Below are 16,444 nucleotides of genomic sequence, written 5' to 3' on the forward strand. Positions count from 1 at the left end.
GGAGCATGATGCCTCCAGCTTTGTTCTTTTTGCTTAGGATTGTCTTGGCTATGTGGGCTCTCTTTTGGTTCCATATGAAGTTTAAGCTGTTTTTTTTCCAGTTCTGTGAAGAAGGTTGATGGTAATTTGATGGGGATAGCATTGAATCTACAAATTACTTTAGGCATTATGGCCATTTTCATGATATTGATTCTTCCTAACCATGAGCATGGAATGTTTCTCCATCTGTTTGTGTCCTCTCTTATTTCCTTGAGCAGTGGTTTGTGGTTCTCCTTGAAGAGGTCCTTCACATCCTTTGTTAGTTGTATTCCTAGGTGTTTTATTCTTTTTGTTGCAATTGTGAATGGAAGTTCACTCTTGATTTGGCTCTTTTATTCTGTTATTCATGTATAGGAATGGTTGTGATTTCTGCACATTGATTTTGTATCCTGAGACTTTGCTGAAGTTGCTTATCAGTTTCAGGAGATTTTGGGATGAGATGATGGGGTCTTTTAAATACACAATCATGCAATCTGCAAATAGAGACAATTCGACTTCCTCTTTTCCTTATTGAATACATTTTATTTCTTTTTGTTGCCTGATTGCTCTGGCTAGAACTTCCAATATTATGTTGAATAGAAGTATTATGCTTCCAGTTTTTGCCCATTCAGCATGATATTGGCTGTGGATTTGTCATAAATAGCATTTATTATTTTGAAATACATTCCATCAATACCTAGTTTATTGAGAGTTTTCTTAGCATAAAGTGCTGTTGAATTTTGTCAAAGGCCTTTCCTGCATCTATTGAGATAATCATGTAGTTTTTGTTTTTAGTTCTGTTTATGTGATGGATTACATTTATAGATTTGCATAGATTGAACCAGCCTTGCATCCCCAGGATGAAGCCTACTTGATCATGATGGATAAGCTTTTTGATGTACTGTTGCATTTGCATTGCCAGTATTTTATTGAAAATTTTTGCAATAATGTTCATCATGGATATTGGCCTGAAATTTTTTTTTTTTTGGTTGTGTCTCTGCCAGGTTTTGGTATCAGGAAGATGTTGGTCTCAAAAAATGAGTTAGGGATATTTTCCAAACAATTTGTATTGTTTGGAATAGTTTCAGAAGAAGTGGTCCCAGCTCTTCTTTGTAAGTCTGGTAGAATTTGGCTGTGAACCCATCTGGACCTGGGCTTTTTTTGGTTGGTAGTCTATTAATTGCTGCCTCAACTTCAGACTTTGTTATTGGTCTATTTAGGGATTCAGCTTCTTCCTGGTTTAGTGTTGGGAGGTTGTAAGTGTCCAGGACTGTATCCATTTCTTCTAGATTTACTGGTTTATGTGCATAGAGTTATTTATAGTAATCTCTGATGGTAGTTTGTATTTCTGTGGAATTGGTGGTGATAGCCCCTTTATTATTTTCTATTGCATCTGTTTGATTCTTCTTTCTTTTCTTTTTTATTAGTCTGGCTAGTGGTCTATCTATTTTGTTCATCTTTTCCAAAAACCAGCTCCTGGAATTAATGATTTTTTTGAAGGATTTTTGGTGTCTCTATCTCCTTCGGTTCTGCTTAGTTATTTCTTGTCTTTTGCTAGCTTTTGAATTTGTTTGATCATGCTCCTCCAGTTTTTTTAATTATGATGATAGGGTGTCAATTTTAGGTCTTTCCTCACTTCTCATATGGGCATTTAGTGCTATACATTTCCCTCTAGACACTGCTTTAAATGTGTCCCAGAGATTCTCATACATCGTGTCTTTGTTCTCATTGGTTTCAAAGAACATCTTTATTTCTGTCTTCATTTCATTATTTATCCAATAGTCATTCAGGAGCAGGTTGTTCAGTTTCCATGTAGTTGTGCAGTTCTGAGTGAGTTTCTTAATCCTGAGTCTAATTTGATTGCACAGTGGTCTGAGAGACTGGTTGTTATAATTGCTGTTCTTTTGCGTTTGCTGAGGAGTGTTTTACTTCCAATTATGTAGTCAATTTTAGAGTAAGTGCGATGTGGTGCTGAGAAGAATGTGTACTCTGTGGATTTGGGGTGGAGACTTCTGTAAATGTCTATTAGGTCCACTCGGTCCAGATCTACATTCAAGTCCTGGATATCCTTGTTAATTTTCTGTCTCATTGATCTATGTAATATTGACAGTGGAGTGTTAAAGTCTCCCACTATTATTGTGTGGGAGTCTAAGCCTCTTTGTACGTCATTAAGAACTTGCTTTATGTATCTGGGTGCTCCTGTATTGGGTGCATAGATGTTTAGGAAAGTTAGCTCTTCTTGTTGCATTGATCCTTTTACCATTATGTAATGCCCTTCTTTGTCTCTTCTGACCTTTGTTCATTCAAAGTCCATTTTGTCAGAGCCTAGGATTGCAACCTCTGCTTTTTTTTTTCTCTCTCCATTTGCTTGGTAATTTTTCCTCCATCCCTTTATTTTGAGTCTATGTGTGTCTTTGCACATGAGATGCATTTCCTGAATTCAGCACACCAATGGGTCTTGACTTTTTATCCAATTTGCAAGTCTATGTCTTTTGATTGGTGCATTTAGCCCATTTACATCTAAGGTTAATATTGTTATGTGTGAATTTGATCCTGCTGTTTTGATGCTAGCTGGTTGTCTTGCCCGTTAGTTGATGCAGTTTCTTCATTGTGTCGATGCTCTTTACCATTTGGTACATTTTTGCAGTGGCCAGTACTGGTTGCTCCTTTCCATCTTCAGTGCTTCCTTCAGGAGCTCTTGTAGGGCAGGCCTAGTGGTGATGAAATCTCTGAGCAATTCCTTGTCTCTAAAGGATTTTATTTCTCCTTCACTTACAAAGCTTAGTTTGGCTGAATATGAAATTCTATGTTGAAAGTTCTTTTCTTTAAGGATGTTGAATATTGGCCCCCACTCTCTTCTGGCTTGTAGGGTTTCTGCTGAGAGATCTGCTGTGAGTCTGATGGGCTTCCCTTTGTGTGTAACCCAACCTTTCTGGCTGCCCTTAGCATTTTTTCCTTCATTTTAACCCTGGTGAATCTGACAGTCATGTGCCTTGGGGTTGCTCTTCTTGAGGAATATCTTTGTGTTGTTCTCTGTATTTCCTGGATTTGAATTTTGCCTGCCTTGCTAGGTTGGGGAAGTTCTCCTGGATAATATCCTGAAGAGTGTTTTCTAGCTTGGTTTCATTCTTTTCATCACATTCTAACTTTCATACCTTATATTTGCTGTGCCTTTTCTATCGTTAGTTTTTTTTCATCATGTACTATTTTCTCTTTTTTTTTTTAACTTTTAGGTTTAGGGTACATATGCAGGTTTGTTGCATAGGTAAATCATGTCACAGAGCTTTGGTGTATAGATTACTCATCACCCAGGTACTAAGCATGGCACCTGATATTTCTAGATATATTTAGATATGCAAGTACAGTTGACCCATTAGACAATTCTGTTTTTGTGTGAATATCACAGAGGGTACTTGCACAATCTAAATGGTACAGCATACTACATGCCTAGGCTATGTGGTTTGGCCTATTGCTCCTAAGCCACAAACCTGCACAGCATGTTACTGTACCAAATACTGTAGGCAAATAACACAAATCACTAGGCAATAGGATTTTTTCAGCTTACGCATATTCTTATGGGACTACCTTCATATATGTGGCCTGTCATTGACCAAAGCATCATTATGCAGAGTACAATTTTACTTACAGTTGCCTACAATATTCGGTACAGTGACATGTTGTACAAGTTAGCCAAGGAGCTATAGCACATAGTCTAGGTGTGTAGCTGTCTATGCAGTCTAGGTTTCAGTAAGTACATGCCATGATGTTTCCACAAAAATAGTTAACCTAACAACCCATTTCTAAGAATGTATCCTGTGCATGACTGTATCCTGTGCATGGTATGGTAACATGCTGTGCAGGTTTGTGGCTTAGGAGCAATAGGCCAAACCATATAGCCTAGGCATGTAGTATGCTGTACCATTTAGATTGTGCAAGTACCCTCTGTGATATTCACACCACAGAATTGTCTAATGGTGCATTTCTTGGGATGTATCCCCATTGTTAAGCAGCACGTAACTGTATTTGCATATCTAAATATGTCTAGAAATATCAGGTACGATGCTTAGTACCTGGGTGCTGTAATGACTAATCTATACACCAAACCTCTGTGGCATGAGTTTACCTATATAACAAACCTGCATATGTACCCTAAACCTAAAAGTTAAAATGCTGCCTAACACTTTTAAACACTTAAAACTCAGAAACTGTGCTAGGCCATTTACAAGCCAGGACTCATTTAGGCCTCACCATAACCCTATGAAGTTGGCAATATTATTCCCCCTATTACACAACTAAGGAACCTGAAGTTCAGAGAGCTTAAGGGGCTTGCCTGAGGTCACACAGCTTGCATGGGACACAGTCTGTATCCAAGTATAAGTGTGGAAGCCAAGCTCTAAGTGGCTTGATTAAATTGTCTCAAATTCTAAAATGCATGCACACTGGAGCTGGTTCCAGAAACCATCCAAGCCCAAAGCAGAGCTAAGGGGTATCTCTCTCTTGGTCTTTTAGTGGCTGTCCTCACACCCTCACCCTGTACATGGCCATTTCTGCCTCCTCATAACTTTGTCTCACAAAGACTTGCCCTGGCCCCCACATCAGCCCCACTGCACCCTTATAATTGGAAACTTATTGCTAACCAGCCCTATTCCAAATTCCTGTGTAAAGAACTTTCGTGGCCCAGCTTATCCTTTCAGGCCAGGCTCACAGGTCAGAGTTCTCTGGCCCACCAGCCCTAAGGTGCCCCAATCCAGTGAGCAAGACCAAGGTGAGTCCCATGAAGCAGAACATGGCCACTGCAGCAGCCGGGGCCAGGGCAGGGTGGATGTCCCTAGAAGGAGAAGTGATGAGTGGCCAAAGCAGGCAAAGATCAGGGTCTCTAGCACAAGCCAATAGAGTGGAGCATTGCTCATAAGGGCCTCCTCACAAATCTGGGCTGCTCCTCCAGAAGAAGTGGGAACTAAGAACCTACCTGGTCTATTGATGACCAGACGGCTGATGGTTGGGAATGAGGACTATGGTGGACTGGTCAAAATGTATCAACATCTGTCCTTGTCCCTAACTCAACAACCGCATTCCTATTGATGTCTTTTCTTCTAACCATGCAGACCTAAAACTTCAGTTCTCCTCTCGCTTCCTTCCTGGCCCTCCAAGACTAATCAGCTTTTGGATTGTTTGTTTTCCAATTCTCCCTAATAAATAGCTCTAGAATTCACTTTTGGTCTTCATTTCTGTAGCTGTCAACTGAGTCCAGGCCCATATCTCAGGTTGCATCACTGGACAAATAACACAGTGATCACAGCAATTCTGTAAGGAAGGACCATTATTATCCTCGTGACAGATAAGAAAACTGAAGCCAAGAGAAGCTAAGGGGTTTGTTCAGAGTCACATGGATCAGAAGTCACAGACAAGGATTCAGACCCCTGCAGACACCCATCTGCTCTTAAGCTCTCAGAGCCCTGCTGTGTGCCTGATGCTGGGAATAAGGGACACTGCAGACAGGGGTTCTGCTCTCCCACCACTGACAGCCTAGTACATGAAACAGGCCATACCCAAAGAGAGAGAGAGATAAAGGTCTCATTACAAATGGCAGAGGAAAGCTAAGCAAGCATGCCTGCTTGCCAGGGGCCCCCTGACAGGCATCTGTGCACATCTTCCAGCATGCTCACAGTCAACAGCTAGCTGACAAGCCAGGTAAACAATATGGTCTAGGCTGAACACTGCCTTCCTTCTAAGGGTGTGACATTTTGGCATGTACTAGGCAGAGGATGCCTAGATAAGAGTCCCCAAGAAAAACTTTGGGTGCTGAGTCTCTATTGGGTTCCCCTGGGCAGAATCCTCACACACGTGCTGCTGCATTTTCGCTGCTGGGGGAGGAGTGTGCATTGTGAGACTCCCCCTTGGGAGTGAGAGCACCAGGAAACCACTCTGCCTCTTTTTCCCTTGTGATCCGGCTGTGGATCTTTGCTATGTCACTGTCATCAATCTTAGCTGTTAACACAACTATACACCAAGTCCTGTGCATTCTTCCAGCTGATCTCAAATGCAGGGAAGGTCTTCGGGACCTTCAACACTCCAACTATGGTAAATGCCACAAAGGAAGAACACCAGTGATGTGAGGAAGACAGCAGGGGACTCGTTAGCATGGGGGATTCAGAAGAGCCCTCTGTGGGAGTTCTATGTCAGCCAGTCCTAATGATAATGAGAAGTTCACTGGGCCAAGAGCAGGAGGCACGTGCTCTTGACAGAGAAAGAGCATGACTGAGAACATATTGGCCCAGCATGTGGCTCCCTAGAGAGCTGAACTACTCCAGCCAGTGACATCCCTGCAAGCTGGGAGGTCTTTTGAGGTCAGAGCTGCAGGCAGATGCTGCTCCAGGGGCCTCGAGCCACGGTCAGGAGCTGAACTTTATGCTACACCCACTGGAGTGCTACAGAAGGTGTTTGCGGTAGGGAACGTAATCCATACACTTTTTTCAAGGCCTATTCTACCTGCTATGAGGAAGATGGATTACAGGGGAAGCGGCAGAAGCCAGGAAGCAGCTGGAGCCTACTCATAATCTAGAGGTACACAAGGGGATACATGCATGGTAGCTGCACTAGAGGATGGGAGGTCAGGGGCAAAAAGGGTTCAGAGAGCAGTCTCCGAGCTGCCTCCCAACCCCCCGCCCAGTGCTCAGCCCATTTGACCCCCCGTCTGTCCGGGAACCCAAGGCTATGGCCCGTACCTAGAGACACAGCCCCCTACAGCTCCCACAGCCCTGGAGAAGCTGGTCAGTGTAACTAACACGCCAGCCTGAGATGATGTTCTGAGTCTCGGGCACCAATGGGATATAAGGTTGCCAGGTGTCCTTTTGCAGAGGGATTTTTTAGTTTGACATTTTGTTCATCCTGCATTTTTTCTGAACAGTGCTAAGATCTCCCCTCATGTGTGACAGTAGGCTGACAGTTAGCTGGAGTTCACTGTGTGCCTCACAGGGAAAAATTAAGTTGGCCACCATGTTCATTCTTCTCCACCTTAGTTCTACTTCTCTAAAAAAAAAAAGAAAAAAAATCAACCCATGCACAGTGGTTCATGTCCATAATCCCAGCACATTGGAAAGTCCAAGTGGAAGGATTGCTTGAGGCCAGGAGGTCAAGATGAACCTGAGCAACACAGCAAGACCCCATTTCTACAAAAAAATTAAAAATTAGATGAATGTGGTGTCAGTTGCCTGTAGTCCTAGCTATTCAGGAGGCTGAGGCAAGAGGATCACTGGAGCCCAGGAGATGAAGGCTGTAGTGAGCTATGCTCACACCCTGTACTCTAGTCTAGGCAACAGAGCAAGACTAGTCTCAAAAAAAAAAAAAAATCAGTGATTTGTGAAATCCAGAGGTCTAGTGACCACTTAATTGGGGCACAATCCAAACTCCATCCAGCATGGGGTGGCTACAATCTTGCCTGCACCTGCCTTGACCTTTCCAGCCTTCTCTCTCACCACCCCCACCCTCTGCTCTTGCCAATGGACAGAGTCTCTTGGCTTTTCACCCCGTCTTTCTCCTAGGTCAGCCCCCTCCTTTCCTGGTTGCCTCAGCCTTCAGCAATCTGTCCCTCTCAACCGCCTCCTCTCAATCTACTCCTTCATCCTTGGACAGTGGTTTCATTGGGCCAGTTTGCCCTTTCTTGCATTTGTGCCTGTGTTCCAAACCCTCCCTTCCTGGGGGCTGGCATCACCCTCTGCCCACACAGCCTGGCAGGATGGATCTATGAGAAGGTGCTCCCCTCCGCCTCTCTCTGCCGCCTCCCTTCAAGCTGAGCTGATGATGTCCAGGTTGTGGTTGTCTCACCAGCAATGAGAGCCAGGAGAGGAAATGAGTTTCAAGGCTTGAAAGGCCACATTCACAATCATTAAGAGGGAAAGTAAGCAAGAATCATTCCCCTGTGTTATCCGGTTGCACAATCCTAGAACAAAGAGACCACTGATAGGAATTACAGGGAAGTTGGTGCACAGCTAATGCAGAGAAAATTCAGTTTGCAAACTCCACCTGTCAGGATGGAGGCCTCGGAACACGTTAAGATGATTTTAGGGCAGTAGAAATAGTTCTCTGACATAATTGTAGTTATGCAAGCTATAATAATGATACACTTCCTTAAAAATGCGGATTTTAGAGTATAAATAGATTGCTTTCAGGGGATTAGAAAAGCGCTTCCCACAAAGGCTTACCTGCTTCTCCAGCAAAGCATATCTTGGGAGCTTCATTTCTCTCAAGTGCCAATGTCATTATCCCAAGTAAAAACATTTTAAAAACAGATAAAAATACATCTTCAGTCTATCAACAGGCCAGCCACATATTCAGCACTGGGTTATAGGGGGTCCAAAATACAGGTTTAGCTTTAGCTAGAGATGTATGAAAAAGATGATAAACAATGTAAAACTGAGTGTTCTCGGAATCTGCAAAACTGATAACAAAGGTCTTGTGCGGTGTGTAATTCAATGACCTTTACATGAGTGGCGAGTTCTGGTTAAAATGTAAAGTCAAGAAAAATATTTTCTAAAACAATAAGCAGGCTGGTCATGGTGGCTCATGCCTGTGACCCCAATACTTTGGGAGGCCAAGGTGAGAGGATCACTTGAGCCCAGGATTTCGAGACCGGCCCATTCCCGCCAGCCCAAAACATAGTAAAACCTTGTCTCTACTAAAAACTGAATAGTAATAATAATAAGTAAATCTTTCCCAAATGAGGACTGCCTGCAGTCACTGGCTCTATGGCCCATGGGCAATACTCTGCAGGCTGCCCCACCCCAGCCTGATGCTGAGACCACCTCCCCAGGGCCAGCTGCCGTCCCCTACTTGCCTGACTCCACCCAGCCACCAGGGTTCCAGCAGCTGCTGCCTCCCCATCTCCTGTGGGACTGAATTATTCTGGCTTCTCCTTTGCCTGGATCTGTCTTTGCCCCCTTTACCCTTTCCTTGAGTGTCTCACAGCCCTGGTGAGGAAGCAGTTCTCTCCTTCTCCCTCCCCAGTCCCCAGCTCCCAGCCACTGCTGAGGCAAAGCCTGGGGCCTCTCTTACCCAAGAAAGGAGAACTACAGTGTTGATTTGTCTTAAACTGTCAGGGGCACAGAGAAAAGTGTTATGTTCAAGTCCCTCGTATCCAAACAGCAGTTCCTTCCCTTCTTCCTTCCTTCCTTCCTTCTTTTTTTCCTTGTTTCCTTTCTTCTTTTAATTATCACTTTATTATGTAAAAAAAACCCAAACAGAAAAGTGCACAAAATGAACACGCAGCTGAATGGATTCGGGTAGGGTGAACTCCTGTGACCAACTCTCCCTGCTCTTCCCACCCACCTCCCACCCCAGGAAAAGACACTCCATTCACCCAGTGCTGTCTCCAGAATCACTGGCCTTTCTCAGTTATGCTCCCTCCTTCACACTCGCAGTCACCTATACCTGTTGATTCTGTCCCTGTCCAAGTACTGAGCCTGGATGGGGTCAGCCCCAGTACCTCCCCGCTCTCCTTTCTGTCACAAGAGGCTGAGCCCTGCAAGCCCCCAGCTCAGCCATTGCAGGTTGTAAGAGATGGGGGTGGGGACAGTGGGAGAGCCTTGGGCACAGTCAGAGGCAGTAGCTGCACAGAGACCTCTCCCAGGCTCCATCTCCCAGAGGACACACCCCTGGGGGCCTCAGAGTCAGTGACACCACCTTCTTTTTCCTCTCCTCATTTGGGGTGAGAGTGGTTTCCTGCCTCCTCACCCTGTTTGCCATTCCAGCTCCCCTCTCACCAGAGTGATCAATCCTGGCATTCAACCCCTCTGTTGTAGGGGCACCCACCCATTCCTTCCTCACCGCCTTCACCCCTCCCTGCGACAGCCTCCTCACAGGCTTCCAGATCTGCTCTGCTCTTGCCTCCCAAACGTAAGTGACTACACGTCTGGCGTGACTAGAAAAATATAACCTGTCACACTGTCCCGTAAGTACACATAGAGACCTCATTGTCAAAATTATTCTGGTTGAGATAGTAAATTATGAGGACCTCCTACCCCACACTTCATTCTCCTCACAGTGGCCTTTAAAAACTAAAGCAGTTCTTATCATTCTCCTGCTCTGAATATTCTAAAACATACCCATTAGGATGGCTATCAACAAAACAAAACAGCCAGGAATAACTGGCAAAGGGGCGGAGCAATGGGAACCCTCGTGTATTGGTGAGTGTAAAATGGTGCTGCCACTATGGAAAACAGTATGGTGGTTCCCCCAAAAATTAAAAGTCATATCATCCAACAATCTCACTTCTGGGTAGGTGTCCAAAAGATCTGAGGCTGAGTGCACCTGTAATCTCAGCACTTTGAAGGGCTGACACGAGTGGATCTCTTGAGGTCAGAGGTTCGAGACCAGCCTGGCAAACATGGCAAAACCCCGTCTCTGCTAAAAATACAAGAATTAGCCAGGTACGGTAGCTCACGCCTATAATCCAAGCACTTTGGGAGGCCCAGGTAGGCAGATCACTTGAGGCCAGGAGTTCAAGACCAGCCTAGAGAAGGGAAACCCCATCTCTACTGAAAATCCAAAAATTAACTGGCGTGGTGGAGGGCACCTGTAACCCCAGCTACTTGGGAGACTGAGGCAGGAGAATTTCTTGAACCCAGAAGGCAGAGGTTGCAGTGAGCCGAGATCATGCCATTGCACCCCAGCCTGGGCAAGAGAGATTCTGTCTCATAATAAAATAAAATAAAACAACATAAAAAGAATAGTTAAAATGGTGAACAAATATTGAATGACATTCCATTTTATAGGGCACATTGGATAGACCACATTTTGTTCATCCAGTCATTTGTTGATGGACACTTGAGGGGGGACTCCCTCTTGGCTGTTGTGAGTAGCATGCCTATCTCAAATACCTAAGAAAACAACAGTGTCAAGTCCTACAGCTGAAAGTACCTTCCCGGGTAAGTATATGTCTCCTCCCAAGCATGATGCTTGAAAGGAGGGAGTGAGCAAGGTTGAGACCTGGGGAAGTAGGAGTCTGGGATGGAAACCAGGAAAGGATGGAAGTTTCTGGATCCCAAGGAACCCACAGTGGCTCTCTGGGAAGATGGCCAAGTTGAACGTTCTCCATGATTCCTGGCCGAGTTCTTCCACTTTCCCACTCTCGCCTTATGAGAGCGGATTGGATAGCAATGGGTTTTGATCAACACCTGACTGACATCTACAAATGTAGTTACTTAGGGTCAACATCTCCCAGATGTAACAACAAATTTGGAACATAAAAAAATGAGAGCAAAACCCTTTTCCAACATGTTACTGAATCATGCAATGTTTGCTTCAGATTCACAGATGGAAGCAATTTGACTAACCAGAAACCAAAAAGCAGATTGAAAAGGAATAACACTAACCAACATTTTTAAGTTTCTATTATGCACCGATTACTTCGTGTCCACTTTCTCTGAACTAGACAAAAAGCCTTGCAAGGTGAGTATTATCAATGCTGCATTACAGATGAGAAAACTGAGGCTCAGGGGGCTCATGAGCTCGCCTGAATCTGACCACAGGGCCTGTTATCCTGGCTCTTGATCATCTGCAGGTTTAGGGTCAAAGGCCATTCTATTAAGTCATCTGCACAGCCCATTTTGGTATGCCAAATGAATAACCCTTTGGTTGATTTATAACTTTTAAATCAAGTCAGTCATCAAGGCTGACCAGAGCAACTTAGGCATGGTTTATGAGCAGAAATGGTGTTTTGAACAGAAAAAGTATATATTATCTACTATATGCAGAGTCCAGGCTACAAACTGTGATGTTTGTGAAAAAATTCAAGTTGCAATGCCTGCCTTCAGAAGCTTAAAATCTAGTCCTGACATCTTGCTGTTTTGGATGCTTTCTTAACCCTGCACCCTGACGGCCCCCCATCCTGTGGCCTAGACTGCTGCAATGGCCTGTGTGCCATCAATCACACACTCACAGGGCACCATCTCAGGCTGGGTCTGCCCTCTGCACTTGGCATGGAAAAATGAAGGCTGTCTGAACCTCAGTTGCTTTATCCACAGGCTGGGCTAATAATCTTTGTCCTGCCGCTGACATGGGGGTTGCAGAAAAATAAAATGAGGTAATAGAAGTGATCGCACTACAAACTAAAAAGCATTCTATCTGTCTAAAATGCCATTTATTGTGATTTATGACTGGAAATCTTTGCTTTCTGCTTTAATGGAGACTTACTTGATTGCAGTTTGAGGTGATGTGGTTATGACAGAACAGACTGCCATTTATTGAATTCCTGATTTGCAACAGACACATAGATTATCTCATTTAATCCTCACAACAGCTCTATGACGTAGGCACTATTATTATTATCACCATTTAACCAATGAGGAAGCTAAGATTTGGAGAGCTTAGGTGAATAGCAGAGCAAAGACATGACTGCAGGCTTGTTTGACTCCGGAGTCCATGTCAGGCCACCAGGATCTGGGTCCCAGCAGAAGCAGCAACTTTAGGACTGAGCGCAGACAGGCATTTCTAACCACTGAAGGCATCAGTGCTCAGGCAAGCAAGGGGTGCCTTTCTGTGGGTGCTTACTTAGGAGGACACACCCTTGGCATGGGTGGTTCTCCAAATACAATGACATAAGCCAGTAAGGATGCTCAGATTTAGAAAAGCAAAGCTCACATCAAAGGCTTCACCCCTAAAGCCCTAGTCTTGTGTATGAACAGCGGCCCTCACCTAGAGAAACACACATCAAGACTGTGTGGCTGGCATAATCTCATCAGCTTCTTTCACTAGAAACCTGGTCTGTTTGTCTTACTTTAGCTGTTTGTTTTTGCTTATGAGCTGGGTAAGATGTTGAGATAAATTATCTTACAACTCTCACAGACGAATGACATTTTCCAATTTATTAAAGGTAATCTGCAGTCATTGCTGTATTGCAAGGATTCTCACTGTGGAAATCGGTCCCTTCTTCCTGTCTGAAACTGTTCAGCTATAGAAAGATTCCTCCTCGGCTTCCAAAAAAGAAAACCAAGTTGATATTTTGCCGAATTTGAATTGCAACCAGAAAAGAAGGTCAAGTTTTAAAAGAAGTAACACGGGAGGGGATTGTAATTAAATCGCTCTGGGCTGGGTAGGGATGATTCATTTCAAGTACATAACATTCTGGAAAGCATGTGACCAAAGGTATTTTTCTAAATAACCTCAAGTACTAGTCAAGTGATTCTTTAAATTGCGTGCCAGCGACATCTCCTAAATGGTATTTTGCTTGGCAGGCGCTGAGCTGCCACCACAGCTCAGATTTTCCTGCAAGCAGAGCCCCATCTTGTTTCGGCAGTCATGTCTGCTGCCTTCTGCTTCTGCCTGGAAAGATGGCACAGCTGCAGGGACAGGCGCGTTTGGTGGCCTCTATTTTTCAAAGGTGGCTCTACTCAATCAGGGGTTCTTCTCTAAGGCGTAAGAAGATGGCATGACCAGAACCCTTGGGGTGGGTGTTACAAAGCCTTAGGTTTTCTCCAAATGATGGCCCTGCTGAAATTCTACTTCTTCCAGGAAATTTTCATCAAAAACAATGAGGAGACCCTACGTGATGGCCATTCAAACATCACCCACTCCTTACACTGACAGCCCCCAGAACCTACCCTCACACTACTCCACTCCCATCATCCAAATTTTGCCCGAGGCTGCTGTCAGATCAGTATAGTGACTCATCTCTCAAGATGCACCAGGGTATGTCCTGGCATGTCCACCCGATCCAAGCTGAGCCCATCAGAGTCCTCTCAAAGCCAGGCCACAAAAGTAGAGGAAGCTGATCTCCAGAAGAGAAGGCCAATTGATCAAATGTCTGGAGAGGGGCAGGACTACATCTAGCAATAGAGTGTTCTGAGGGAGTTTGAGCCCCAATCTGTTTGCCCTGATATCTAGCTATCCCTAGATCCTGCAAGACACCCAGCCTTAAAATTCGTTTCCTTGTTCTCTCAGGCTAGTTGAAGTGCAATTTCTGTCACTTGCAACCAAAAGATTCCTAATAATGTTACCTTATCCTCTTTCACTCATGACCCCACTATGACATATGAACTCTCCATAACTGTACTTTGTCTACTTGTACAGGCATCCAGTTTACAGGCGGACCCACTTTCAGAAACCTGGATGTGTTGAAAAGCAAATAATCCAGCCTGAAAAATAAATGGATAAGTGTTCACAACCCCTAAAGAATTATTTGTTCTACAAAAAGAACTTGCTAATGGTTTTCTTCCCCCAAGTACCTAATGCATTTACCTAATGCATTAACAGTATTCTTTTGAATTCAAATTGTTCATCAATGGAATTAGTAAAATAAATTATGATGCACTGTAGGTGTGCATCTGTTCAGGCCACACTAACAAAGCACCACAGACTGAGTGACTTAAATAACAGAGATTTATTGTCTCACAGCACTGGAGCTGGAAATCCAAGACCAAGCTGTTGGCAGAGTTGTTTTCTTCTGAGGCCTTTCTCCTTGGCCTGTAGACAAGTATCTTCTCCCTGTGCCTCTTCAATCAACTTCCCTCTCTATGTGTCTAAAGTTCCCTTTTTTATCACGTGAACAAATGTGAAACTGAAAAAGCCAACCCTTCAAGATGTATTCCAAGTGGCTAACTGGGCCTAAATTTAAATTACAGCCAAGCAGCCATTTGCTGACTAGAGGTCACACATGTTCTATACATACTCCCCAAAACCCACACCTTTTAAACTTTCAGACTTTCAGAGCTCACCATAATCAACCAGTCAGCACTCAGCTGCCTTGACCAATCAAGGCTCAGCTGTATTGATCAATCAACACTTAGCTGTTATTGACCAAATAAGAACTCAGTTGTGTCAACCAATCAGAATTAAACGAGTCTCAATCCTTTATTTGCATAAATAGACCTGATTGGAACCCAGGGCAAGAACTTTTGCTATCAAAACTGAGTCTTCCTTTTGTTCTCTGAAATAAACTTTTGTTTCATACCAAAGGCTGTGTTTTCCTAGTTTGCAAACTGTTTTCTAGAATAAAGTTTCTGTCTTCCAAATTCCTTTTCAAAGAAATTTTATTCACAATAAGAACACCATTTTGGATGAGAGCCTACTTAATGACCTCATTTTTACTTGATTACTTTTGTAAATGCCATCTACATGTAAGGTTACGTTTTGAGGTACTGGAGTTATATGTCTTTTTGTGGGGACCTAATTCAATGCTTATCATTATAGAAAGGAATACTATACAGCCAGGGCAAAGAGGGAGAGGTGTTGAGTGTGCTGACAGTAAAAATCTCCTTACATAGTGTGTGAAAAAGCCAGTCCTTGTGCTTGTATATTTTGAACCCCCTGTAAATTATATGTGTGTGTGTGTGTGTGTGTGTGCATGTGCATGAACTTGAACATACATACATACATACATACAGGTGTGTTTCTTCAAATTCTGAAAGAAAACAAAATAGACTTTTTGAAGAGGAAATTGAAGAGGAAGGGAAAGAGATGAACTTTTCATCTGTCCTTAATTGAATTTCTATTTCTATATTTTCTGAATTATATATTTCTTTTCTTGCTTGTACTTTTCGGCATCCTATTAAAAACGTAAGCTATGTATTGCCTTAAACATATGAGTTGGTTTATACGTAAGTTCTCAGAAGAGGTTTTGTGTGCCAAGCATGACCTATGTTCTGTGTACCTGTGTGCACCTGCAGGCTCTTAAAGGCTGTTTGTTTTAACCCACACATGTGGGGCCAGGCATGGCTGGCCAGGAAATCAGGTCCTCCTAGTGTTCTGGAGATAATGATGGGGAGAGGGTGGTGGTGATGTGGGTGGTACCAAAGAAAACAAGGGTGGTCATGGCTTGGACATTGGCTAGAACTGCTTTCTCAGACGACGAAGTAAAGACTTTTTCTTGTATACCAACAGCCATCGAGCAAGACCTGGATCAGAAGGCCTGGTCTACCACAGGCTGTCACTCCATTCTGACACCTGCTGTGCTTTTGTAGGTTCAGGAAAAACGTCCTTGGAAGGAAATAGAAGATTGGATTCAGTGCATCATTTTTACTTTACAGAGCGCCGTCTTTATATCAGTCCTTCTCAACCCCAGGTCCAGGAGAAAAGCAAGCCCTGAGGTCCAGAGACATCCATGGAATAGAATCAATTCACCTTTCCCCTGCACTCCTGGAATTATCCTTGCTAAGTACTGGACTTGGAACATTGAGAAAAGAAGTCACTCCCATTATGTTGTGCAGGGCTTAATTCTCCAGCAGATACTAATTTTTAAAAGGTTGGCCTAGACTCTGCTGCCCCTGCCTAGTGGCCCCACCCTACATAGTCAAACATCTACTTCTAACAAGAAGCCAGGAATCACTATGACCTGTGTAAAAGACAACAGCCAGGTCAGAGCCTTCTGGAGAGTTCTAGTTCTGCTCCAGAAGGTGGGCGCTACCTGGCATGTTCACTCTGTACTTAAAATCTA

General features: G+C 43.8%; 1 long non-coding RNA gene across 1 annotated transcript in view; it reads right to left on the reverse strand.

Annotated features, from left to right (window-relative positions):
• Positions 1 to 15,027: 15,027 nt before the first annotated feature.
• Positions 15,028 to 16,444, reverse strand: part of LOC144579227 (uncharacterized) — a 28,972-nt gene continuing 27,555 nt past the window's right edge. The window contains exon 5 of the long non-coding RNA XR_013526336.1: positions 15,028 to 15,987. This is a non-coding gene — a long non-coding RNA (uncharacterized LOC144579227). The remainder of the gene's footprint in view (positions 15,988 to 16,444) is intronic.

This window comes from Callithrix jacchus, chromosome 14 (assembly GCF_049354715.1).
Source record: "Callithrix jacchus isolate 240 chromosome 14, calJac240_pri, whole genome shotgun sequence".
Taxonomy (NCBI): Eukaryota; Metazoa; Chordata; class Mammalia; order Primates; family Cebidae; genus Callithrix; species Callithrix jacchus.